This window comes from Bombina bombina, chromosome 1, assembly GCF_027579735.1.
Source record: "Bombina bombina isolate aBomBom1 chromosome 1, aBomBom1.pri, whole genome shotgun sequence".
In the NCBI taxonomy this organism is placed as follows: Eukaryota; Metazoa; Chordata; class Amphibia; order Anura; family Bombinatoridae; genus Bombina; species Bombina bombina.
In genome coordinates, this window is record NC_069499.1 from 350737257 (window position 1) to 350764225 (window position 26969).

The 26969-nt window shown below is 41.5% G+C and overlaps 1 protein-coding gene across 1 annotated transcript in view; it reads left to right on the forward strand.

Moving 5' to 3' along the window:
* LOC128658006 (rac GTPase-activating protein 1-like) overlaps positions 1–26969 on the forward strand; it is a 578168-nt gene that overhangs the window by 369907 nt on the left and 181292 nt on the right. The gene's annotated exons all lie outside the window — the stretch shown is intronic.

The following is a 26969-nucleotide window of genomic DNA, read 5'->3' on the forward strand; positions in this document are numbered from 1 at the left end:
GAAGTCAGGGATACTGTTTTATGTCCTCAGAAGGTGTATTTTTCTATGTTAATGAGGAGTCTTTTCTCTGATGTTGAACCTGATACTTCCTTTTTTTTTTTTTTTTTTAAAGTTTAACATATTTGTTCTCTCATGAAAGAGATTTTATTTACTTTAGGGGTTAAAGTTTCTAAGGTTTCTAAAGATGAGCCTTGTATTAATATTAAATCAGTTTTTAAGACCAACTCCTTTAGGTTTTTTTCTATCCCTGATGCGGTAGCTCTAATGGTTTATAGAGAATGGTCTAAGCCAGGTAAATCATTTAATCCTTCTGCAAGATTTAAAAATGTTATCCTTTACCGGCTGCTAATGATAAACTGGGGAAAACTGTTTCAAACGTTGATGGGGCCTGTTTTTCCCCTTCTAAAAATGATTTTTTTTCCTTTTGGAAATTAGTTCTTCCTTTATAGTCATTTAGATAGGTTATATTCCTTCTTTAGGTGGGCTTATTTGCAAGGAAGTTATATTTACAGAGTAGTTCTTTTGCTGATGTGGCTGTTGCTTGTTCTCTTGGTTAAATAGTTTTACTGGGTGGATATCTTTTAATTCTGCCAGTAAAAAATGATGTACAATACTTTTCTTTTGTGGTGTTTTTTTTTTTTTTTGTCATTCATTTACACTAGACTATGTCTTTAGCTGTTTTTTTGTTTTGTTTTTGAAAGCATCATAACTAGAATCTTGGTTTGCAGATTTAAAGAAAGAGCTAAAAATTCTGGAAATCACAATGAAGGTTTTATTTCTGGTTTGGTTTTCCATTATTTAGATGGTGTCTGGGGGTTAACGAGTGTTTTTAAAGCTCAGATTTACTTTTCATATGCACCCCTGTCCGCCGCAGCTCACCTCTGACGGGCTGAATTCCGCTGCCGGAATTCAGCATTGCACATGAGAGCTATTTTGTGCTTGCATGCAATCCCACCCGCGCACATCCAATCACGCGCGGGCAGGAGCTGTCAATCTCCCCGGATGGACTAGACCAGGGAGATTGAAATTCGCCAAGAGGTTGGTGAAAGGTTGATGACCGCTGCTTGTTAAATACAGACTGCAAGTTCTCTTGTGAGAACCTGCAGTCAAAGGGGTGTGAAGAGTTTGATAAATCGACCCCTTAGTGACTGAACTTATTAGCTTTTTATGCCGGTGGCTTCTTACAGATACAATAGATGGGGGGGACCGTCTGGGGTCTCAGAAGGGCATAAGGAGTTTGGTCTCCTCGGGAGGTGAGGTTACCTATTATTATTATTATTATTATTATTCTCTTCCAAGCATTATTCAGGGCCTTTCAGGGTTGGCCTCTTTTAAAGAGAACTTTTTCTGTTTTTTAACATTGGACTATGTTACATCTGTAGCTTATGTCCATCATCAAGGGGGAATTGCAGTTCCCCACTCATGAGGATAGTATTTCTTTCGTGGGCAGGAGTTTATTTCTGGTTTCCTTATTCTAGGACTGAATAACTGGGAAGAAATTTTTTCTTCATTTTTTTTCTGTCTGGAAGAGTGATCTCTTCATTTGGTTATGTTCTATCTGTCTGCAGTTGTTTTGGATTTCTCAGATATATTTCTGATGGCTTTTCTGGTTCAATCTCATTTTTCACAGGTACTGTGTAAGTTCAGGGATCTTTGAACTGTGTTTATGCATGCTCTGGTAATTCTGTGGTTATATTGGTTTGCCAATATATTTACTTCTTCTTCTTTCTTCTTTCTTCTTTCTGGGTGATTGTCAGGATTTGGCAGGAGGAGCTATGGTTTTTCTGTTTACTCCAACTTGTTTCTGCAAAATTTGGTTTATAGCTCTGTCTGATGTCCAGTTTATTTCCTTGGCTGCTTATTTTGCATCTAGAATCTTCTGTTTGTTCCTTTTTTTTTTCTATCAGGATTTTGGTTCTCTCGACTTGATGGCTTGGAGATAGAATCAGATTTACTCACTATCTTTGAACTATTTATTCATTTTTTAAGTTTCTGTTTCAGGCTTGTTAGTCGGTTATCTAAAGGTCTAGAAGGCCTTTATTTCTTGGTTTTCTTTATCCAGATTTCTGGCTATATTCTCTGGTTAGTTTGGATAAGAATTTATACACCAGTTCTTTAAAAGGTCAGTTTGTCGTTTTCTTCTGTAAGAAGGTTACTAATCTTTCTATCATTTTTAGTCTAGCATAGAATTAAGCCTATTTTCCAATTGTTTACTCCTTGGAACCTTTATATTGGTCTTGAGGGTTTTTCAGGTTATCTCTTTTTGAGCGCATATTTCAGGTGGATATTATTTCTGGAAGTTTTTTGTATTCGTTTAGCTATTTCTTCTGATAGAAGAATTTTTTTTATTTTATTTCTCCTTATCTTATTTAGGATAAGGTGATATTCTGACTCTTTTAGTTGGGACATTGTTGTTCCTTCTTAATGTCTTCTTTCCATAGAATTATTCTGTGTTGCCTATTTGTTTTAGATTCTGTTTGACCTTTGTAGTAGTATGTTGTCACTACTAAGGTTTTCAGACAAACTTTTAGCTTGTTTGTTCCTTTTTTTTTTCATAAACGGAAAGAATCCACAGCTACATTAAATACTTTTGGGAATTCAGAACCTGGCGACCAGGAGGAGGCAAAGACACCACAGCCAAAGGCTTAAATACCTCTCCCACTTCCCCCATCCCCCAGTCATTCTTTACCTTTCATCCCAGGAGGTCTTCCTGCGAAACCATCCCGACTCAGATTAACATCTCCACAAGCAGTCAGCGTTGACAAGTTTCTCTGCCTGCTTTCTTCTCTCAAGTCCATGGCAGAAGCGACGCTACTATCTGTCACACTTGAAGGGTCGTGTTCCGGTTCCACGGCGTAGATTCGGGTAAGATTGTTTCATTTTACTTTCATTATGGATGTCTTGTAATTGCAACAGTTTATCCGAGAGGTTACAACCTCGCGGGAATAGCTTAAAAACAGGCTCTCGGTGAGGCTCCTTTTGTATCTTGGAATCAAGGGTTAATATCTCCTGAAAGGAGTTATTGAACAGGGGGGGTTTAATTATGTTTGTGATTCTGTCTGCTACTGTGTAGTAATACTTGGGCTCATGGCTTTTCGTAACATAATGGCCTATTGCAAGTGACGTGGCCTTTACGATCTGGCGCGCTTTTTTATGGAATGCACGGTACTCCTTGTGACCGGGCATGGTCATGTTTTGGCTCTCCATTTTTGCATTCGTGACCATGTGCCGACGGAGAAATTCTGTTTCGCTGGTGTCAGGTTCGTAGGAGGTGGTGAGTGCCCCAGCCATTGGGAGGTGTAAGGTGCCGTTTACATTTTTCTTATTGGTCCATTTTTTTTATCAATATCCCAGTTATGGAGGATTCAGATTTTTTGGAGACGGATGTCTCTGATTCTGGTTCTACTTCTTGCGAAGAATATGAATTGGCCCGGGTGATATATGTCCAACAGTTCTGTTCTGAATGCCGTTTTACAGTGCCCGTTCCTCGGGATTGGGGATCCAGGGGCCCGCTGAGCCATCCGCCTCCAGGGATTCTGCTTCCTGGAAGGCACGTTCCCTACAACCAATTCTTACTACCCATGCAGGTAACCCAAATGCGGCTTATCCTTCTCTGGAGTGTGGCTTGTTTCCTTCAGAAGTTACGACACGGTTCCTCATGGGCGCTCGCGCATTTACATCTCCCAGGAGTGTGTTTAATATATTGTCCTTTTTCCGTTAACCAGGGCTCATCGGGCGTGGGATCACCTGGTCCAGTTCAGCCCTCTGGGGGAGTGACTGTCCCTGAGGCTTCAGGGGGTCAACCTTCGTGGCCAGGGTCTTTATTTGCCCCGGCGGAGGTAAGTTTTGCCTTTCGTTCTAGACTGGTGCTCTACTGATGCACGTTTTGGCATTGTTGGAGGATCCCACTCTTAATGGGGTGGTGGATCCTCAGTCTTCCGATGAGAATGGCATGCTTGATTAGACATAAGGTGATGACGTAATTTTCTTAGTCTTGTTTCTTTAGTATCTTTCCAGTTCTGAGCTTGGAAGACTCAGATTCCTGTTGGGCTGGTCTTGCGGTAGTGTCCGTTTTCTTCCTGGGCGATAACCTACAGGTTGCCTTATATTTTATTTTAATCCGGTTAGGATGGATTTTATTTGGTTTAAAGCTCATGTTTGTTACAATATTTCCTTTGGGAATTTTCTTCTCTGGAATCGATACTCGCGATTTTGGGATCGCACTGTTTACTTCTATGAAAGTTTGTTCAGGAGGACACGTTTTAGTCCTCTGTTATTTATCTCTTCCTCTTAGGGGGTGACTTTGTGTGGCCTTGTCAGTATGGGTCCCATGGTTTCAGGCTGGTCCTAACGGGGTACAAATCTTTCTGTTCTTAAGGCCTATTTCAGACACGTGTCGCCTGCTACGCCTGACTGGTCTGGTTAGGGAGCCGAGTGGTTCCCACAGTTTTTTATTTTACAAATTTCAGCCAGCATTCCGAGAGGATTTGATGGTCCATGGTTTGTTTAGGGGCATGGAGGATTGTGTTCGGACAGCGCTGCGGAATCTGTTGGCGCTTTATAAATAAAGAATAATAATAATAATTAGCCTTTCAATCTAGTTGGCCGGGACTCCATTGAGATCCACTACGACATACTCTGTTGGTTCGAGTGTTTCCTTCCCGTTGTGGGTTAGTAGTTGAAGGATTTAGGTCCTTCGTGCAGCCAGTTCCTGGCAGTCTTGCCTTTCAAAGTTCTTGGGATTGTCATTTTAGGACTTATTCCATCTTGAGGTCTCTTCCTTAGAGTCAAGACTGTTTGGACTTCGTCCGTTTTTTTTCTTGGCAGAAGTTGAGGGCCGTGCAGCTCTTTCTTGCTTCAGGGGGTTTGTCGTTCCATATTGGGGACAATAGACTGTTGTCTCCTCCTTTCCTAGCTTTCACTTAGGTGATGTTCCGCCAGGATTCGGGATGCTCGGCATTCTTCTTCCTTGGGGTGATCCTCCGGAAGGATAATCTGAGACAATTATGGAGACTAGTCTTTTTCTACTCTTTATTCAGGTGATCTCTGCTCCCGTAATTATTTCCCTTAGTCTTGGACTGTGAGTGTGTGGTCCTTGGTGCCTTCTGGCTCTAGAGTAGTTTGCATGACTACGGCCTAGCACCTTGTTGGGGAGGAGTTGGTCTCCTGTTTGGGGTGTTCTCTTCCCTTTGGGCTGGGAATTTGAGTGAGTCATGTGCCCGTTTCTTCGAGCTAGCCTGGATATCATACCCTGTGAGGTCTGAATCTTCAGACGGGGTATCTTGTGCTCCCTGTAGGTGTCGTTCGTTTTAAGATGGCTCTGGGTCCCAGTTCTTGGGTTCTTATATTGGATCCTTATGGACTTATGATCCTGTGGACTGGTTCAGGACAACCCAGTTTTCTATGGGGGCTGATTATCCTTTGGATGGCGTGTGCTCCCTTTTACAGAGATCTGTGATCTGGATAATCTTCATTCGGTTTTGACTGATTAGCCTAAGGCTTCTCCAGTCCTTTTAAGCATGGGTGCCGTTTCTTATCTGTGTCCTCCCCTTTGGGGGGAGGGGGTAGATCGCCTCCTTCAGCAGGAGGGTCTCCTCTCTTTGGAGGATCGTAGTCCTGCCTTGTGCGCAAAAGGAGCGGGGCCTGGTCTGGTTTCAAAGTGGATATTCCTTCTGCCTGGAATTTGAGAGACTAGGGTTCATTCCTGCCTCATCCCTGTTAACTCTCAAGTTAGCATGGCAGTTTTCATGCTCTGAAGGTCTTGTGTTCAGGTCTCGCTTAAAGCTCTTGTTAAAGCACTTGTTCTCGGAGCAAGTACTTTTATTTAGGAGAGGCAGAGTCTGCAGCTCGGTGGCTTGTTTGATCAACTGTTGAAGAGTAGACTCTGTGTCGTGACTGTCAAGAAGAGTTGTGCCAGATCTTCTTGGGATTTATTTTGCATTTCTCTATACCAAGTCCTAAGGGGTTCTTTTAGAAGTGCCTTTTGTTTGTAGGAGCGAATGGTTTGGCACCCGAGCTCTGTGGGGGTGGATAATGTTCCCCATTCTTCCATTCCCGGGGGGGCTTGGGGTGGGGTTGTTTTTGTTTCCCCTGTCTGTCAGACATGCCTTTTACTTGGTCTGGTCCGGTGTTTGGAGCAGGATCTGCGATCTGTTGCTCTGACAATTTCGTCCTCGGATCATCAAGGTTGGATGAGCCATCCTTGGGATGCTTTGCTTCTTTACTACTTTAGGATTTTGTGGGAAGGACTGGCGGCATCCTCTGGTTAGCTGGATGCCTAACCAGTTGTAGTTTAGGATTTGAACCTCATCTGCCTCCACTTGCCTGCATATGTTCAAATTTCTAGATTCATCTTTGGATTACAGCAGCATGCAGTGTCCTGACTCTTCTGGTGTTGCCATCAGGGCTTTCCCTATCTGAGTTGCTGCACAAGGTTTATGTTTTTTAATGTTTGAATATTCTGAGCTGTCTTCAACGGTTTCTGGGGTCTCTTCTTTAGTTACCTTTTGGGGTGCGAATGCACTTTGTTTGGAGGAAAATTCTCTTCTCCTTTCAATCTCTGGGTCTTGATCCCGTGGATTTTGGGCAAACTAGGCTTGGGCATTAATCTCCCTTGTACTACGAGACCGGTTGGGTCTCGGTTGGCTTGGCCCTCAGGGTTTCTTTTCGCCCGGCTTTCTTTGGGGTTCGTTTGGGCCCTATTTATGGGTTTTGCCGTGCCCTATTTAGGGTTATCTAGAATCCTTCATAGATGTTTTTTTCGAGTCTCTTCTCCTTTTTGGTGAATACGGCTGTTTGATCCCTTTCTTTAGTAAGTGCTTTGTTGTTGGGAGATAGTCTGCCAGTAGACGGTGTCTCTTGGAGGCTTTTGGCTTAGTCGAGTCCCTGCGGTCTCTAGCAAGACTTATGGTCTATCTGTAGATCTGTGTCCTTGGGCTTTTTTCAAATTTTTTCCCAAAAGAAATTAATGCAGCTGTGGGCTCTTTCCATTTATGAAGAAAAACATAAATTATGCTTACCTGATAATTTCCTTTTCTTCAGATGGAAAGAGTCTACAGCTCCCCGCCTGTAATTTTTCTGGGGGGCATTGGTTATTTTTGTTCTTCTGGCACCTTTTCATCCTATGCTGCTTCTACTGTTCCTTGTTCATCGGCAGAATGTATGGGGGAAGTGGAAGAGGTATTTAAGTCTTTGGCTGGGGCGTCTGTGCCTCCTCCTGGTGGCCAGGTTCTCAATTCCCAAAAGTAATAAATGCAGCTGTGGACTCTTTCGGTCTGAAGAAAAGGAAATTAGCAGGTAAGCATAATTTGTTTCTCTTGTAAGATGTATCGAGTCCACGGATTCATCCATACTTATGGGATATTCTCCTTCCCTACAGGAAGTGGTAGAGAGAGCACCCACAGCAGAGCTGTCCATATAGCTCCTCCCTTAGCTCCACCCCCCAGTCATTCTCTCTGCCTGCTTGACATCTTAATTCAGGCGTCGACTTTCCAGCTAGCCAAGTCTCACACGGACATCGTGTTGGCTTTTCTGAAATCTCACGGGTGGAAGATGAACATAAAAAAAGAGTTCTCTCGTCCCTCTCACAAGAGTTTCCTTCCTAGGGACTCTTATAGACTCGGTAGAAATGAAAATATTTCTGACGGAGGTCAGAAAATCAAAGCTTTTAATCACTTGCCGAGCTCTTCAGTCCGTTCCTCAGCCATCAGTGGCTCAGTGTATGGAGGTAATCGGACTCATGGTAGCGGCAATGGACAGTTCCTTATGCCCGCCTACACCTCAGACCACTGCAACTATGCATGCTCAAACAGTGGAATGGGGATTATGCAGATTTATCTCCTGAACTGCATCTGGACCAAGAGACCAGAGATTCTCTTCTCTGGTGGTTGTCTCAGGACCATCTGTCTCAGGGAATGTGTTTCCGCAGGCCAGAGTAACGACAGATGCCAGCCTGCTAGGCTGGGGTGCAGTCTGGAAATCCCTGAAAGCATAGGGCTTATGGTCTCGGGAGGAATCTCTCCTCCCGATAAACATTCTAGATCTGAGAGTGATATTCAATGCGCTTCAGGTGTGGCCTCAGCTAGCTGTGGCCAAATTCATCAGATTTCAGTTGGACAACATCACGACTGTAGCCTATATCAATCATCAAGGGGGAACACGGAGTTCTCTAGCGATGATGGAGGTAACCAAAATAATCCAATGGGCGGAGAATCACTCTTGCCATCTCTCAGCAATCCATATACCAGGGGTAGAAAACTGGGAGGCGGATTTCCTAAGTCATCAGACTTTTCATCCGGGGGAGTCAGAGCTCCATCCGGAGGTATTTGCCCAGCTGACTCAGCTATGGGGCACACCAGAATTGGATCTGATGGTGTCCCATCAGAACGCCAAACTTCCTTGTTACGGGTCCAGGTCACGGGATCCCCAGGCGGTACTGATAGATGCTCTAGCAGTGCCCTGGTCCTTCAATCTGGCTTATGTATTTCCACCGTTTCCTCTCCTCCCACGTCTGGTTGCCAGAATCAAGCAGGAGAGAGCTTTGGTGATTCTGATAGCGCCTGCATGGCCACGCAGGACTTGGTATGCAGACCTGGTGGACATGTCATCTGTTCCACCGTGGACTCTGCCAATGAGGCAGGACCTTCTAATCCAAGGTCCATTCAAGCATCCAAATCTAATTTCTCTGTGTCTGACTGCTTGGAGATTGAACGCCTGATTCTATCAAAGCGTGGTTTCTCTGAGTCGGTCATGGATACCCTGATTCAGGCTAGAAAGCATGTTACCAGGAAAATCTATTATAAGATTTGGCGCAAATATCTTTGTTGGTGTGAATCCAAGGGTTACTCATGGAGTAAGATTAGGATTCCTAGAATTTTGTCCTTTCTCCACGAAGGTTTGGAGAAGGGATTATCAGATAGTTCCTTAAAAGGACAAATATCTGCTTTATCTATACTTTTACACAAACGTCTGGCAGATGTTCCAGTCGTTCAAGCATTTATTCAGGCCTTGGTCAGGATCAAGCCTGTATTTAAACCTGTTGCTCCGCCATGGAGCCTAAACTTGGTTCTTAAAGTTCTTCAAGGTGTTCCGTTTGAACCTATGCATTCCATAGATATTAAGCTTCTATCTTGGAACGTTAGGTTGTTAGTAGCTATCTCTTCGCCTCGAAGAGTTTCTGAGTTATCTGCTTTACAGTGTGACTCACCTTACCTAGTTTTCCATGCAGATAAGGTGGTTTTGCGTACCAAACCTGGGTTTCTTCCTAAGGTTGTTTCTAATAGGAATATCAATCAGGAGATTGTTGTTCCTTCTCTGTGTCCTAATCCTTCATCAAAGAAGGAACGTCTGTTGCACAATCTTGATGTGGTTCATGCTTTAAAGTTCTACTTACAAGCAACTAAAGATTTCCATCAAACATCTTCATTATTTGTTGTTTATTCTGGTAAACGAAGAGGTCAAAAGGCTACAGCTCCCTCTCTTTCCTTTTGGCGGAAAAGCTTCATCCGTTTGGCTTATGAGACTGCTGGTCAGCAGCATCTGGAAAGAATTACTGCTCATTCTACTAGAGCAGTGGCTTCCACATGGGCTTTTAAAAATGAGGCTTCTGTTGAACAGATTTGTAAGGCGGCGACTTGGTCTTCGCTTCATACTTTTTCCAAATTTTACAAATTTGATACTTTTGCTTCTTCGGAGGCTATTTTTGGGAGAAAAGTTCTAGAAGCAGTGGTGCCTTCTGTTTAAGGTACCTTTCTTTTCCCTCCCTTCATCTGTGTCCTAAAGCTTTGGTATTGGTATCCCATAAGTATGGATGAATCCGTGGACTCGATACATCTAACAAGAGAAAACAGAATTTATGCATGATAAATTTCTTTCTCTTGTGATGTATCGAGTCCACGGCCCGAGACAGGTAGTATATTTTTATTTAAAAAAAACTTCAGTCACCGCTGCACCCTATAGTTTCTCCTTTTTCTTCCTAGCCTTCGGTCGAATGACTGGGGGGTGGAGCTAAGGGAGGAGTTATATGGACAGCTCTGCTGTGGGTGCTCTCTCTGCCACTTCCTGTAGGGAAGGAGAATATCCCATAAGTATGGATGAATCCGTGGACTCGATACATCACAAGAGAGAGAAATTTATCAGGTAAGCATAAATTCTGTTTTTTGCTGGTTCTATGTCATTTCAGTTTTTTTTTACGGTTAGCTAGCCTCCACCCAGATGGTTTTCTGTTCTTTGTTTCAGTCCCGTTACCTTTTCTAGTGTTTCTGATTTTTAAGTTTTTGCTTCTTCTGAGGCAGCCTTTAGTAGGATATCATTCAAGCAACAGTTTAAAGTACAGTCTACACCAGAATTTTTATTGTTTTAAAAGATAGATAATCCCTTTATTACCTATTCCCTAGTTTTGCATAACCAACACAGTTATATTAATACACTTTTTACCTCTCTGATAACCTTGTATCTAAGCCTCTGCAGACTTCCCCCTTATTTCAGTTCTTTTGACAGACTTGCTTCAGTTCTGGCTCCTAGGAGTTCCACGTGTGTGAGCACAGTGTTCTCTATATGACACACATGAACTAACACCCTCAAGTGGTAAAAAAAAACTGTCAAAATGCCGTGAGATAAGAGGCGGCCTTCAAGGGCTTAGAAATTAGCATATGAACCTCCTATATTTAGCCTTCAACTAAGGATACCAAGAGATCAAATCAAAATTGGTGATAAAAGTAAATTGGAAAATTGTTTAAAATTACATGCCCTATCTGAATCATGAAAATTTATTTTGGACTAAACTGTCCCTTTTAATTAGGTTTTTTTTTTTTTTTTTAACCTGTTTACTTTGTATGCCTTTTTTAGACTCTATTGGGGTTGTGGTCCACGGCATCATTCCTTTCTTTTGGGAAATACTGAACCTGGCCACCAGAAGGAGGCAGAAACACCCCAGCCAAAGGCTTAAATACCTCTCCCACTTCCCCCATCCCCCAGTCATTCTTTGCCTTTTGTCACAGGAGGATGGCAGAGAAGTGTCAGAAGATTTTGGAGTAGTTCCTTAGGAGGGGTATCTGCCCTTCAATATGGGACTGAAGTTTTAAGTAGTCTTGTCAGCCTCTCAGTGAGAGCATTGACAAAAGTTAGAGTCTGGATATGCAGGGAGAGTCTTTCTGCAAACCCACCCAGAATACCTGCTACCAGCTCCTAAGCAATCAGTTTTGACGAGTTTCACTGCCTGCTTGTTTTTCTCACTCAAGTCCATGTCAAGAGCGATGCTACAAGACTGTTCTGTTACACTTGAGAGACTGTGTTTCTGTTCCACAGCATGGATTCTGTTAAGATTGTTTCAATTTTTACATATGTTGAAAATGCTAGTAGACAGGGTCACAGTGTCACTCCTTTTATCTTAATAGAATCATGGGTTATTATCTCTTGAGGGGGAAATCAAATGTGATGCTTTGATTTGTGGCTGCTTTGTGTGAGATTTATTGGGCTCATAGGCTGATTTGTTATGTGGCTGAAACACACAGGTTCTTTCACTTTGAGTGCTGCGTAGCTTGGGGCGGTTCTGCCTTGCGAACCATGTGACTGGCAGTGGTCTCGCTTTCCTCTTTCCTGACCGAGCTGGATGTCGAAGAAGTCTCTATTTCTCTGCATTGTCTGGGTCTAGGAGGGGGTGAGTGCCCCAGCCATTGGGAGTATAAAGGTGCAGTTTTTTGAGAAATTGTTCATTTTCTGTGTCCTGCCGTCATTAGCTTAAGATATGGAGGATTCTGAGATATTAGAGGGTACTCCCTCTATTCCAAATAGTAATACCTGTTTATATTGTGAGGAGGCCTTGGTATGGCCGCCCTCTCAACTATGTTCCACATGCCTTGACAACGTTAGTCGATCAAAGAAGGTTAAACCTTTTAGTACCACTGAGCCGTCCACCTCTTGAGGACTCGCAGTCCTGTAGGGTGCATACCCAACATTCATCTCCTCCTACACACGCAGCTTCCTGTAGCACGCTTAATACTCTATCTGGAGGGGGCCTTTTACCATCAGATTTTACTGTGCAGTTAAAAACGGTAGTGTCTGAGGCCCTTAGTGCTTTACCTCGCCCTGCTAAGCGCAAGTGAAAGGTTAAATATAGCTCTTCTGCCCCGTGGTCATCATGTAATTTATTGGATTTCTCTGCGCTGTCTGTTATCGGAGGATGAGTTGCACTCTGAGACTTCAGAGGGTGATCTTTCCGGAATGGAGTCTGCTGCCTCTAAGCCTCCTGCTGTGAAGGAACCAGCCTTTAGGTTTAAGATTGAACGCTTAGGTTTTCTTCTAAAGGAAGCCCTATCTACATTAGAGGTTCCAGAGGCCAAGCTGTCTGATGAACCTTTGATTCCTAAATTAGACAGAGCTTACAAGGACAGGGTAGTGCCTTTAACTTTCCCTGTGCCTGTAAAGATGGCGAATATTATTAAGAACGAATGGGACAGAATTGGATCTTCCTTTTCCCCTTCGTCTTCCTTTAAAAAATTATTCCCGGTCCCGGACTCTCAATTGGGGTTGTTAGGTTCCGTCCCTAAGGTGGATGCTGCTATCTCCACACTTGCCAAACGTACTACTATCTCGCTTGAGGATAGCTCGTTGTTTGGAGAACTGATGGATAAGAAGATGGAAACTCTTCTAAGAAAGATGTTTCAACATACGGGATATCTATTTCAACCGGCAGAGGCCATTGCTGCAGCAGCTACCTACTGGTGCGACTACTTATCGGAATTGATCAAGGTGGAGGGTTCTTTCAAAGTTATCCAGGAAAGAATTAAAGCCTTGAAAATTGCTAATTATTTATCTGTGATGCAAACATGCAGATTATTTGCCTAAATGCTAAGGTTTCGGGCTTTTCGGTTCAGGCCCGTCGGGCGCTCTGGCTGAAGTCCTGGTCTGCAGATATGACTTCTAAGTCCAGACTTCTTTCCCTCCCTTTTAAGGGAAAGATTTTGTTTGGTCCAGTCCTGGACTTCATTATCTCTATGGTTACAGGGGGGCAAGGGTGCCTTCCTACCGCAAGATAAAAAGAACAAGTCGAAGGGACAAGTTTCTAATTTTTGTTCTGATAAATCCCAATGAGAGCAGCCCTCCGCTAAGCCCGAGCAAACCAAGAGTACTTGGAAGCAGGCTCAGTCCTGGAATAAATCCAAGCAGAGCAAGAAGCCTGCCGAGACTAAATCTGCATGAAAGGGCGGCCCCAGATCTGGCACTGGACAATGTAGGGGCAGACTGTTGCTCTTTTCAGATGCTTGTTTCAGGGACATGCAGGATCCATGGGTCCTGGAGGTCAAAGCTCAGGGATACAAGATAAGTTTCAAGTCTCATCCACCCAAGGGCAGATTCCTCCTCTCAAGCCTGTTTTCCAGACCAGAAAACAGGGAAGCCTTTCTGGGCTGTGTGCGGGATCTGTCCTCCTTAGGGGTCATTGTCCTGGTACCTATCGCAAAAAAAAGGTGTTAGATACTATTCAAACTTTTTTTCGTGGTCCCAAAGAAGGATTCTGGACCTAAAATGCTTAAACAAATTTCTAAATGTCCCTTCGTTCAAGATGGAGATAAGGTCCATCCTTCCCTTAGTTCATGAAGGTCAGTTCATGACTACTATAGATCTGAAGGATGCTTACCTTCACGTCCCAATCCTCAAGGATCACTTCCAGTTAATTGCACTTCCGTTTGGTCTAGCTACTGCTCCAAGGATTTTTACAAAGGTTCTAGGGGCTCTTCTAGCTGTTTCCAAAACCCGGGGTATAGCAGTAGCTCCCTACTTGGACGATATTCTGGTACAAGTACCATCTTTTTGTCTGGCGGAAGACCATTCAGAATCTCTGCTCTCTCTTCTTCGATCTCATGGATGGAAGATAAACCTAGAAAAGATTTCTTATACCAAGCACCAGTGTGGAATTCCTGGGTACTATAATAGACTCCATATCCATAAGAATATTTCTAACAGACCACAGACGTTGCAAGCTAGCTTTGACATGTCTTGCCCTCTGGACCTCCTTAAGGCCCTCTGTGGCTCAGTGTATGGAGGTGATTGGTCTCATGGTGTCCAACATTGACATCATTCCCTTTGCCAGGTTCCGTCTCAGACCCTTGCAACTGTGCATGCTGAGGCAGTGGAACAGTGATCATTTGGATCTGTCAACAGATTTCTCTGGACAACCGGTCGAGAGAATCGCTCTCTTGGTGAGACTGTCCAGATCATCTCTTTTTCAAGACCATCCTGGGAGATTGTGACTACAGACACAAGTCTGTCAGGATGGGGAGCTGTTTGGGAAGCCAAGAAGGCACAGGGCCTGTGGACTCAAGAGCAATGCTCTCTCCCAATCAACATTCTGGAACTTCGGGCAATCTTCAATGCTCTGAAGGCTTGGCCCCTTATGGGTTTGTCCCAGTTTATCAGATTCCAATCAGACAATAAAACCTCGGTGGCTAACATCAACCATCAGGGCAGAACGAGAAGCTCCCTAGCAATGAGGGAAGTATTTTGGGTTCTGAAGTGGGTGGAGGCCCACAGTTGTTGGCTGTAAGCGATCCACATTCTGGGTGTGGACCACTGGGAAGCGGATTTTCTCAGCAGACAATCTTTTCATCCTGGGGAATGGTCTCTCCATCCCAAAGTTTTTGCAGAGATAAGGTGGGGGACGCTGGAGATAGATCTCATGGCGTCCCGTCTCAATACCAAGGTACCCAGATATCTGTCGTGGTCCAGGGATCCTCAGGCAGAGCTAATAGATGCCTTAGCAGTACCTTGGAGGTTCAGTGTAATTTACCTTTTCCTGCCATTACCACTCCATCCTCGTGTAGTGGCCCGCATCAAGCAGGAGCAGGCATCAGTGATACTGATTGCTCCATCGTGGCCGCAAAGGTTGTGGTTCATGGATCTGGTGGGTCATCATCTCCTCCGTGGAAGTTACCTTGTCGCATGGATCTGCTGGAACAAGGTAATTTTGTTCATCAAAATCTAGATTCTCGGAGGCTGACTGTGTGGAGATTGAACGCTTAGTCTTTGCCAAGAGAGGTTTTTCTGAGAGAGTTATTGATACTCTCATTCAAGCTCGTAAACGGGTTACTCGTCGCATCTATCATAAGGTGTGGAGAACCTACTTATTCTGGTGTGAAGAGCGTGGATTTTCCTGGCATAAAGTTTAGGATGCCAGGATCCTATCGTTTCTCCAGGATGGACTTGAGAAGGGCCTTTCTGCCAGTTCCCTGAGGGGATATATTTTGGTTCTGTCTGTTTTACTGCACAAGAGGCTTGCAGAGCTTCCAGATGTACATTCTATTTTGTTAATGCTCTGCCTAGGAACCGATCTGTCTTTAGATCTAATGCTCCTCCTTGGAGTCTAAATCTTGTTCTTAAGGATTTGCATGAAGTTGACATTAAATTGTTGTCCTGGAAGGTTCTTTTTCTACTGGCTATTGCTTCTGTGCACAGAATATCTTAGATTGCTGCCTTGCAATGAGCCTCATTATCTGGTGTTCCATTCTGATAAGGCTGTCCTATGTACTAAGTTAGGTTTTCTAACTAAGGTCATGTCAGACTGCGACATCAATCAAGAGATTGTGGTTCCTTCCTTGTGTCCCAATCCTTCCTCTTGGAAGGAACGTTTGCTTCATAATTTGGACGTGGTTTGTGGCTTGAAGTTCTATCTTCAGGCTACTAGGGATTTTAGACAAAGTTCTTCCTTGTTTGTTGTCTATTCTGGGAATCGTAAGGGTCAGAAGTTCTCTTCGACTTCCTTGTCTTTTTGGTTAACGAGTGTTATCCGCTTAGCTTATGAGACAGCGGGACATAAACCTCCTCAGAGGATTACGGCTCATTCTACTTGAGCAGTGGCTTCCTCTTGGGCCTTTAAGAACGAGGCCTTTATGGATCAAATTTGTAAGGCGGCTACCTGGTCCTCCTTAAATATTTTTTCTAAATTTTACAAGTTTGATGTTTTTGCTTCAGCTGAAACGGCTTTCGGGAGATGGGTTTTGCATGCTGTGGTGCCATCAAATTAGGGTCAGCCTCTCTTTTTGTCCCTCCCATTATCATTCAGTATCCTCTAGAGCTTGGGTATAGGTTTCCCAACAGTAAGGAATAATGCTGTGGACTCTCCTTATATTAAGAAATAAAACATAAATTATGCTTACCAGATAATTTAATTTCCTTCTGTATAAGGAGAGTCCACGGCAACTGCCCGTGTTCTCCGATGAGCAGCCCTCTAAATTATATTTTTCTTCTGGCACCATTTATACCCTGATATTTCTCCTACTGTACCTTGTTCCCTTGGCATAATGACTGGGGGATGGGAGAAGTGGGAGGTATTTAATCCTTTGGCTGGGGTATTTTTGCCTCCTGCTGGTGGCCAGGTTTAGTATTTCCCAACAGTAAGGAATGATGCTGTGGACTCTCCTTATACAGAAGGAAATGAAATTATCTGGTAATTTATGTTTCTTTCATGTAATTGGCGAGAGTCCATGAGCTAGTGACATATGGGATATACAATCCTACCAGGAGGGGCAAAGTTTCCCAAACCTCAAAATGCCTATAAATACACCCCTCACCACACCCACAATTTGGTTTTGCAAACTTTGCCTCCTATGGAGGTGGTAAAGTAAGCTTGTGCTTGATTTTTTTTATTTTATTTTTTGTTTTTCTTCTATGATGAGCGCTTCTAAGCATCTGAAGCCCAGTTCCTCTCAGAGTACAGTGTTTGTCAGAGGGATGTGAAGAGAGTATTGCCTATTGATTCTTATGGTTTCTCTTGCGGGAAATCTTTTCAGGGGTTGTCATGATAATCTTTTGCATGCATAAAATGTTTCTACTAGTACAGTATCTGTTGTTCCTTCAACATCTAATGTACATGATATCCCTGTTGATATGAAAAATTATATTGCTGATGCGATACAGAAGGCTATGTCTGCTATTCCGTCTTTTAAAACTTGTCATGAAACTGATTCATTTTGTAATGACCGACAACATACTGATATATCCACTTCTGATGAGGATCTCTCTGACTCAGTAGATCCTGCTACAGACATTGACATTGATAAATCAACTAAATCAACATTGATAAATCAACTTGATTGAATATATTCGTTCTTTGTTGAAAGAAGTATTGCTTACTTTGGATATTGAGGAGTATGGTCTTCTTGATAACAAATCCAGTCAACATTTCAATTATGTTTATAAACCTCCTGTGATTACTCCTGAGGGTTTTCCTGTTCCTGATGCTATTTCTGATGTGATTGCTAAGGAATGGTCTAAACCTGGTACTTCTTTTGTTCTTCCTCCTAGGTTGATGGGGCTATTTCTACTCTTGCCAAGCATACTACTATTCCTATGGAATATAGTACTTTTTTTATGGATCCTCTAGATAGGGAAATTGAATCTTATCTAAGGAAAGCTTATTTACATTCTGGCTATATTCTCAGACCTGCCATTTCTATGGCTGATGTTGCGGCTGCATCAACTTTTTGGTTGGATAGCTTCGCACAACGGGAAAAAGATTCTGATTTGTCTAGCATTGTTTGTTTGCTTCAATATGCTAATCATTTTCTCTGTGATGCTATTTTTGATATCATTAAGATTGATGTTAAAAATATGTATTTGGCTATTTTAGCTATTTTAGCTAGAGCTTTATGGCTCAAATCTTGGAATGCTGACGTGGTACCTAAATCTAGGTTACTATATCATTCCAGGGTAATAATTTGTTTGGTTCTCAGTTGGATTCTATTTTCACTATTACTGGGGGAAGGGATTTTTTTTTTTTTGCCCCAGTTTAAAAAAAAATCTAAGGGTAAAACTAGAGCTTCTAATTGGTTTTGTTCCTTTCGTCAGAATAGAGAACAGAAAACCACTCCTTCCCCTAAGGACTCTGGCTCCAATTGAAAACTATCTTCGAGTTGGAATAAATCCAAGGCTTTTAAGAAACCAAAGCTAGCCCCCAAATCTGCATGAAGGTGTGGCCCTCAATCCAGTTCTACTGGTGGGGGGTAGATTGAAATTATTTCAAGACGTTTGGGCAGATTCCATTCAGAATCATTGGATTCAGAATATTGCCTCTCAAGGGTATTGAATAGGTTTCAGAATAAGACCTCCTGTGAGAAGGTTTTTTTCTCTCACATTCCAACAAATCTGTGAAAGCTCAGGCCTTTCTGAAATGTGTTTCAGATCTGGAGCTTTCAGGGGTAATTGTACCAGTTCCACTTCTGGAACAGGTTTTGGGTTTTTATTCAAATCTATTCATTGTCCCAAAGAAGGGAAATTTATTCAGACCAGTTCTGGATCTGAAATTTTTTAATCGTTTTGGAAGGGTCCCAATTTTCAAGATGGTGACTATAAGGACTATTCTGCCTTTTGTACAGCACGGTCATTATATGTCCACAATAAACTTAAAGGATGCATATCTTCACATTTCGATTCATCCAGACCACTATCGGTTTCTGAGATTCTTTTTTCTAGACAAGCATTACCAATTTGTCTCTCTTCCATTTGGCCTAGCGACAGCTCCAAGAATCTTTTCCAAGGTTCTAGGTGCCCTTCTATCTGTAATTAGAGAGCAGGGTATTGCGGTGTATCCTTATTTGTACGATATCTTGGTACTGGCTCAATCTCTTCATTTAGCAGAATCTCACACAAATCAACCCTTGTTGTTTTTTCAAAAATATGTTTGGAGGATCAATTTACCAAAGAGTTTCTTGATTCATCAGACAAGGGTCACCTTTTAAGGTTTCTAGATAGATTCAGTATCCATGACTCTGTCTTTAACAGACAAGAGACTAATGAAATTGGTTTCTGCCTGTTGAAACCTTCAGTCTCGATCATTCCCTTCAGTGGCTATGTGCATGGAAGTTTTAGGTCTCATGACTGCAGCATCAGACGCGATCTCCTTTGCTTGTTTTCATATGAGAACTCTTCAGCTTTGCATGCTGAATCAATGGTGCAGGGATTATACTCGGATATCACAATTGATATTCTTAAATCCCAACACTCAAATCTCTCTGACTCAACTCCTTCCTGGACTGTGATTTCAACAGATGCAAGTCTCAAAGGTTGGGGAGCTATCTGGGGGTCTCTGACAGCGCAAGGGGCTTGGAATCTTCAAGAGCCGAGGTTACCAATCAATATTTTAGAACTCTGTGCTATTTTCAGGGCTCTTTAGGCTTGGCCTCTACTAAAGAGAAAATCATTCATTTGTTTTCAGAGAGACAATATCACAACTGTGGCATATGTCAATCATCAGGGTGGGACATGCAGTCCTTTAGCAATGAAAGAAGTTTTTTTCTTACCTGAAGTTTTCAAAATTGACTCTTTTTTTTCTAAATTGCAGGCTGTATTAGGCTCGCGAGTGCGCAAAATGCTATAATTTATTGCGTCATTCTTGTCGCGAGACTTTTTGGCGCAGGAATTACATTTGTTGATGCAAATTCATCATTTCCGGCGTTGTAATGGACGCCGAGTTCGTTCTCGAGGTTGCTTCATCTATGAGCTAGTGTTTGTTGCAGACGTTTTTGGCGCCAAAAAATATTTTGTCAGTTGTGGGCGTCATACTTGGCACCAAACTTTTTGACATTATTTAAGACTTCATTTCTCTTTGCTTCTGGTTGGCAGAGGCTTATTTTTTGCATTTCTTTCCCATTCCTGAAACTGTCATATAAGGAAATGGATAATTTTGCTTTATATGTTGTTTTTTCTCTTACATATTGCAAGATTTCTCAATCTGATCCTGTTTCAGAATCTACTACTGGAATCTTGCTGCCTGATGTCGGTTCTACCAAAGCTAAGTGCATTTGTTGTAAACTTGTAGTAACTGTTCCTCCAGCTGTAGTTTGTAATAGTTGTCATGACAAACTTTTACATGCAGAGAAAATTTCTATCAGTAGTAGTTCATTACCTATTGCTGGTCCATCAACATCTAATGTTCAGGATATTTCTGTTAATTTGAGAGAATTGGTTTCTGATTCCATTCAGAAGGCTTTGCCTGCCATGCCACCTTCTAATAAACGTAAAAGGTCTTTTAAAACTTCTCATAAAATTGATGAATTTTCAAATGACCGACAACATTCTGATTTATCTATCTCTGATGAGGATCTGTCTGGTTCAGAAGATTCTGCCTCAGATATTGACACTGACAAATCTTCATATTTATTTAAAATGGAGTATATCCGTTCCTTATTAAAAGAGGTGTTGATAGAATTAGATATGGAGGAGACTAGTCCTCTTGATATTAAAACTAGTAAACATTTAAATTCGGTTTTAAACCTCATGTAGTTATTCCAGAGGTTTTTCCAGTTCCTGATGCTATTTTAGATGTGATTTATAGGGAATGGAATAGATTGGGTACTTCTTTTACTCCTTCAACGTTTAAAAAAATGTATCCTTTGCCTTCTGATAGATTGGAGTTTTGGGAAAAGATCCCCAAAGTTGATGGGGCCATCTCTACTCTTGCTAAGCGTACTACTATTCCTACGGAAGATAGTACTTCTTTTAAAGATCCTTTAGATAGGAAACTTGAATCTTATCTAAGGAAGGATTATTTATGTTCAGGTCATTTTCTTAGGCCTGCTATTTCTTTGGCTGATGTTGCAGCTGCTTCAACTTTTTGGTTGAAAACCCTAGCGCAACAAGTACAAGATCATAATGTGTATAGCATTGTTAAGTTGATTCAACATGCTAATAATTTTATTTGTGATGCCATTTTTTATATCATCAGAATTGATGTTAGATATATGTCTTTAGCTATTTTAGCTAGAAGAGCTTTATGGCTTAAATCTTGGAATGCTGATATGACTTCTAAATTGACGTTGCTATCTCTTTCTTTCCAAGGTAATAAATTATTTGGTTCTCAGTTGGATTCTATTATTTCAACTGTCACTGGGGGGAAGGGAGCTTTTTTGCCTCAGGATAAAAAAATCTAAGGGTAAATTTAAAGCTTCTAACCGTTTTCGTTCCTTTCGACAAAATAAGGAACAAAAACCTAATCCTTCTCCTAAGGAATCTGTTTCCAATTGGAAGCCTTCCTCAGTTTGGAATAAATCCAAGCCATTTAAGAGATCTAAACCAGCCCCAAGTCTGCATGAAGGTGCGGCCCTCATTCCAGCTCAACTGGTAGGGGACAGACTAAAATTTTTCAAGGATGTTTGGATCAATTCAGTCCAAAATCATTGGATCCAGAATATTGTCTCTCAGGGGTACAGAATAGGTTTCAGAGTAAGACCGCCTGTGAGAAGTTTCTTTCTCTCACGCATTCCAGGGAATCCAGAGAAAGCTCAGGCTTTCCTGAAGTGTGTTTCAGACCTAGAGTTATCTGGGGTAATTGTGCCGGTTCCTTTTCAGGAACAGGGTCTGGGGTTTTACTCAATTCTGTTCATTGTCCCAAAGAAAGAGAATTAATTCAGACCAGTTCTGGATCTAAATTTTTTTGAATATTTATGTAAGAATACCAACGTTCAAAAAGGTGACTTATAAGGACTATTCTGCCTTTTGTTCAGAAAGAGCATTATATGTCCACAATAGACTTAGGATGCATATCTTCATATTCCGATTCATCCGGATAACTATCAGTTCCTGAGGTTCTCTTTTCTAGACAAGCATTACCAATTTGTTGCTCTTCCTTTTGGCCTAGTGACAGCTCCAAGAATCTTTTCAAAGGTTCTCAGTGCCCTACTCTCTGTAATCAGAGAGCGGGGAATTGTGGTGTTTCCTTATTTGGACGATATCTTGGTACTTGCTCAGTCTTTACGTTCTGCAGAATCTCATACAAATCAACTGGTGTTGTTTCTTCAAAGTCATGGTTGGAGGATCAATTTACCAAAAAGTTATTTGATTCCTCAGACAAGGGTAACCTTTTTAGGTTTCCAGATTGATTCAGTATCCATGACTTTGTCTCTAACAGAGAAGAGACGTTTAAAATCTGTTGCAGCCTGTTGGAACCTTCAGCCTCAGTCATTCCCTTCAGTAGCTTTTTGCATGGAGGTTTTAGGTCTCATGACTGCAGCATCGCATGCAATCCCCTTTGCTCGTTTTCACATGAGACCTCTTCAGCTTTGTATGCTGAGCCAATGGTGCAGGGATTATACAAGGATATCACAATTAATATCCTTAAATCCCAATGTTCGACTATCTCTGACTTGGTAGTTAGATCACCATCGTATAGTTCAAGGGGCCTCTTTTGTTCGTCCAACCTGGACCGTGATAACAACAGATGTGAGTCTTTCAGGTTGGGGAGCTGTCTGGGGGTCTCTTGACAGCACAAGGGGTTTGGAAATCTCAAGAGGCGAGATTACCAATCAATATTTTGGAACTCCGTGCATTTCTCAGAGCTCTTCAGTTTTGGCCTCTACTGAAGAGAGACGTTTATTTGTTTTCAGACAGACAATGTCACAACTGTGGCGTATGTCAATCATCAGGGTGGGACTTACAGTCCTCAAGCTATGAAAGAAGTATCTCGGATACTTGCTTGGGCGGAATCCAGCTCCTGTCTAATTTCTGCGGTTCATATTCCAGGTATAGACAATTGGGAAGCGGATTATCTCAGTCGCCAGACTTTACATCCGGGAGAGTGATCACTTCACCCAGATGTGTTTTTTCAAATTGTTCAGATGTGGGGGCTTCCAGAAATAGATCTGATGGCTTCTCATCTAAACAAGAAACTTCCCAGGTACCTGTCCAGGTCAGGGGATCCTCAGGAGGAAGCAGTGGATGCATTGACACTCCCTTGGAGTTATCAACCTGCCTATATTTTTCCACCTCTAGTTCATCTTCCAAGAGTGATTTCCAAAATCATCTGGGAACAATCGTTTGTGTTGCTGGTAGCTCCAGCATGGCCTCACAGGTTTTGGTATGCGGATCTTGCCCAGATGTCCATTTGCAAACCTTGGCCACTTCCATTAATGCCAGACCTTTTATCTCAAGGTCCGTTTTTCCATCAGGATCTCAAATCATTATATTTGAAGGTATGGAAATTGAACGCTTAGTGCTAAGTCATCGAGGTTTCTCTGACTCTGTGATTAATACTATGTTGCAGGCTCGTAAATCTGTTTCTAGAAAAATTTATTATCGAATTTGGAAGACTTACATTTCATGGTGCTCTACTCATAAATTCTCTTGGCATTCTTTTAGAATTCCTAGAATTTTACAGTTTCTTCAGGATGGAAGGGTTTGTCTGCAAGTTCCTTGTAAGGACAAATATCTGCTCTTTCTGACCTATTCCACAGAAAAATTGCTAAACTCCCTGATATTCATTTTTTTGTACAGGCTTTGGTTTGTATCAAGCCTGTCATTAAATCAATCTCTCCTCCCTGGAGTCTTAATTTGGTTTTGAAGGCTTTACAGGCTCCTCCGTTTGAGCCTATGCATTCTTTGGACATTAAATTGCTTTCTTGGAAAGTGTTGTTCCTTTTGGCCATCTCATCTGCTAGAAGAGTTTCTGAATTATCTGCTCTTTCTTGTGTCTCTTTTTTCTGATTTTTCATCAGGATAAGGCGGTTTTGTGGACTTCATTTAAATTCTTACCTAAAGTTGTGAATTCCAACAACATTAGTAGAGAAATTGTTGTTCCTTTTTTGTGTCCTAATCCTAAGAATTCTCTAGAGAGATCTTTACATTCTTTGGATGTGGTAAGAGCTTTGAAATATTATGTTGAAGCTACTAAAGATTTCAGGAAGACTTCTAGTCTATTTGTTATCTTTTCTGATTGTAGGAAAGGTCTGAAGGCTTCTGCCATTTCTTTGGCATCTTGGTTAAAGCTTTTGATTCATCATGCTTATTTAGAGTCGGGTAAATCCCCCGCCTCAGAGGATTATGGCTCATTCTACTAGGTCAGTTTCCACTTTCTGGGCTTTTAAGAATGAAGCTTCTGTTGATCAGATTTGCGAAGCAGCAACTTAGTCTTCTTTGCATACATTTACTAAATTCTACCATTTTGATGATTTTTTTCTTCTTCAGAAGCAGTTTTTGGTAGAAAAGTTCTTCAGGCAGCTGTCTCAGTTTGATTCTTCTGCTTATAATTTCAGTTTTTTTTTCATTATAAAGATTAAAACTTTTGATTTGGGTTGTGGATTAATTTTTGTCAGCGGAATTGGCTGTCCTTATTTTTTATCCATCTCTAGTGACTCTTGCGTGGAGTTCCACATCTTGGGTATTGCTATCCCATACGTCACTAGCTCATGGACTCTTGCCAATTACATGAAAGAAAACATAATTTATGTAAGAATTTATCTGATAAATTCATTTCTTTCATATTGGCAAGAGTCCATGAGGCCCACCCTTTTTATGGTGGTTATGATTTTTTTGTATAAAGCACAATTATTCCAATTCCTTGTTGATGCTTTTTACTCCTTTCTTTTTCGCCCCACTACTTGGCTATTCGTTAAACTGAATTGTGGGTGTGGTGAGGGGTGTATTTATAGGCATTTTGAGGTTTGGGAAACTTTGCCCCTCCTGGTAGGATTGTATATCCCATACATCACTAGCTCATGGACTCTTGCCAATATGAAAGAAATGAATTTATCAGGTAAATTCTTACATAAATTATGTTTTTCCATCAGGATAAGGCTGTTTTGCAGACTTGGTTTAAATTTCTTCCTAAAGTTGTGAATTCCAACAACGTTAGTAGGGAAATTGTTGTCCTAATCCTAAGAATTTTTCGAAAGATCTTTACATTCTTTGGATGTTGTAAGAGCTTTGAAATATTATGTTTAAGCTACTAAAGATTTCAGGAAGACTTCTAGTTTATTTGTTGTTTTTTCTGGTCCTAGAAAAGGTCAGAAAGCCTCTGCCATTTCTTTGGCATCTTGGTTAAAGCTTTTGATTCACAAGGCTTATTTAGAGGTGGGGCAATCTCCGCCTAAGAGAATTACAGCTCATTCTACTAGATCAGTAGCAACATCTTGGGCTTTTAAGAATAAAGCTTCTGTTGACCAGATTTGCAAAGCAGCAACTTTGTCTTCTTTGCGTACATTCACTTAATTTTACCATTTTGATGTATTTGCTTCTTCTGGAGCAGTCTTTGGTAGAAAAGTTCTTCAGGCAGCTGTCTCAGTTTGATTCTTCTGTTTATGATTTATGTTTTTTCTTGAAATTTATGAGAGAGACTTATTTTTTTTGTGTGGATTTAATTTTTTCAGCGGAAATAGCCGTTTTTATTTTATCCCTCCCTCTCTAGTGACTCTTCTGTAGACTCCCACATCTTGGGTATTTCTATCCCATACGTCACTAGCTCATGGACTTGCCAATTACATGAAAGAAAACATAATTTATGTAAGAACTTACCTGATAAATTCATTTCTTTCATATTGGCAAGAGTCCATGAGGCCCACCCATTTTATGGTGGTTATAATTTTTGTATAATTATATTTCCAGTTCCTCTTTTTGAATTTTTTTTACTCATTTTATCACCCCACTACTTGGCTATTCGTTAAACTGAATTGTGGAGTGTATTTATAGGCATTTTGAGGTTTGGGAAACTTTGCCCCTCCTGGTAGGTAGGATTGTATATCCCATATGTCACTAGCTCATGGACTCTTGCCAATATGAAAGAAATGAATTTATCAGGTAAGTTCTTACATAAATTATGTTTTTCTCAGTGAAAAAAAAATGTTTCTTAGATACCACCCTTTTCTATTATTACTCATGGACTCTACAGCTTGGGTATTAGTTCCCAAGAGTAAAGGATTGTGAACTCTCACCACCTCTATGAAAGAAAACATTTATGCTTACCTTATGAATTAATTTCTTTCATGGTGGTGAGAGTTCGCGACCCCACCTGTTTTGTTCTGGGTTGTTTTTTTATTTTTTATTTTTTTTTATTTTTTTGGCTCTTATTCCTTTTTCCTACCTCATTTTGCTTGGCTATACATTAGACTGAGGTATGTGAAAGGTGGGGAAGGAGTTTTATAGAGTTCTTGGAGTCTGGGAATCTTTGCCTCTTCCTAGTGGTAGAGAAGAGTAATTCCTAGGAGTAATAGACTGTGGACTCTCACCACCATGAAATAAATTTATCAGGTAAGCATAAATTGTTTTTGTTTTGTTTTTCTGTGGGAGTTGTCCTTTTTAAACTAGTGAGCTGCTCTTGACCCCCCATTTCTCTTGTTAAGTGTGTTCAGTCCACGGGTCATCCATTACTTATGGGATATATTCTCCTCCCCAACAGGAAGTTGCAAGAGGATCACCCAAGCAGAGCTGCTATATAGCTCCTCCCCTCACATGTCATACCCAGTCATTCTCTTGCAAGTCTCAACAAAGAAGGAGGTCGCGAGAGGAGAGTTTTTTACCTAATTATTCTTCAATCAAAAGTTTATTATTTTAAAATGGCACCGGAGTGTGCTGTTTTTTTCTCTCAGGCAGTATTTAGAAGAAGAATCTGCCTGCGTTTTCTATGATCTTAGCAGACGTAACTAAGATCCACTGGCTGTTCTTGCACATTCTGGGGAGTGGGGTAACTTCAGAAAAGGGAATAGCATGCGGGGTCCCCCGCAAATGAGGTATGTGCAGTAATATTTTCTAGGAATGGAATTGACTAAGAAAACACTGCTGTTACCCATATGATGTAAGTACAGCCTTAAATGCAGTAGTAGTGACTGGTATCAGGCTGATAAATGTATGCACAGTAGAGTTATTTTCTAGGGACTAGAATTTGACTGAGAAAATACTGTTAATACTGAAATAAATGTATAACACTGGAACACTGGAAAGTTGTTTTTAAAACGTTTACTGGCATGTTATTCGTTTTGTGAGGTACTTTGGTGATAAACCTTTTTGGGCATGATTTTTTTCCATATGGCTAACGTGTATTTCTGCATAGAAACCGTTGTAACAGGTCTCCCACTGTTGTAATATGAGTGGGAGGGGCCTTTTTTAGCGCCTTGTTGCGCAGTTAAAATTCTTGCACAGTCTTCCTGCTTCTTCCTCCTTGATCCAGGACGTCTACAGAGAGCTCAGGGGTCTTCAAAATTCATTTTTGAGGGAGG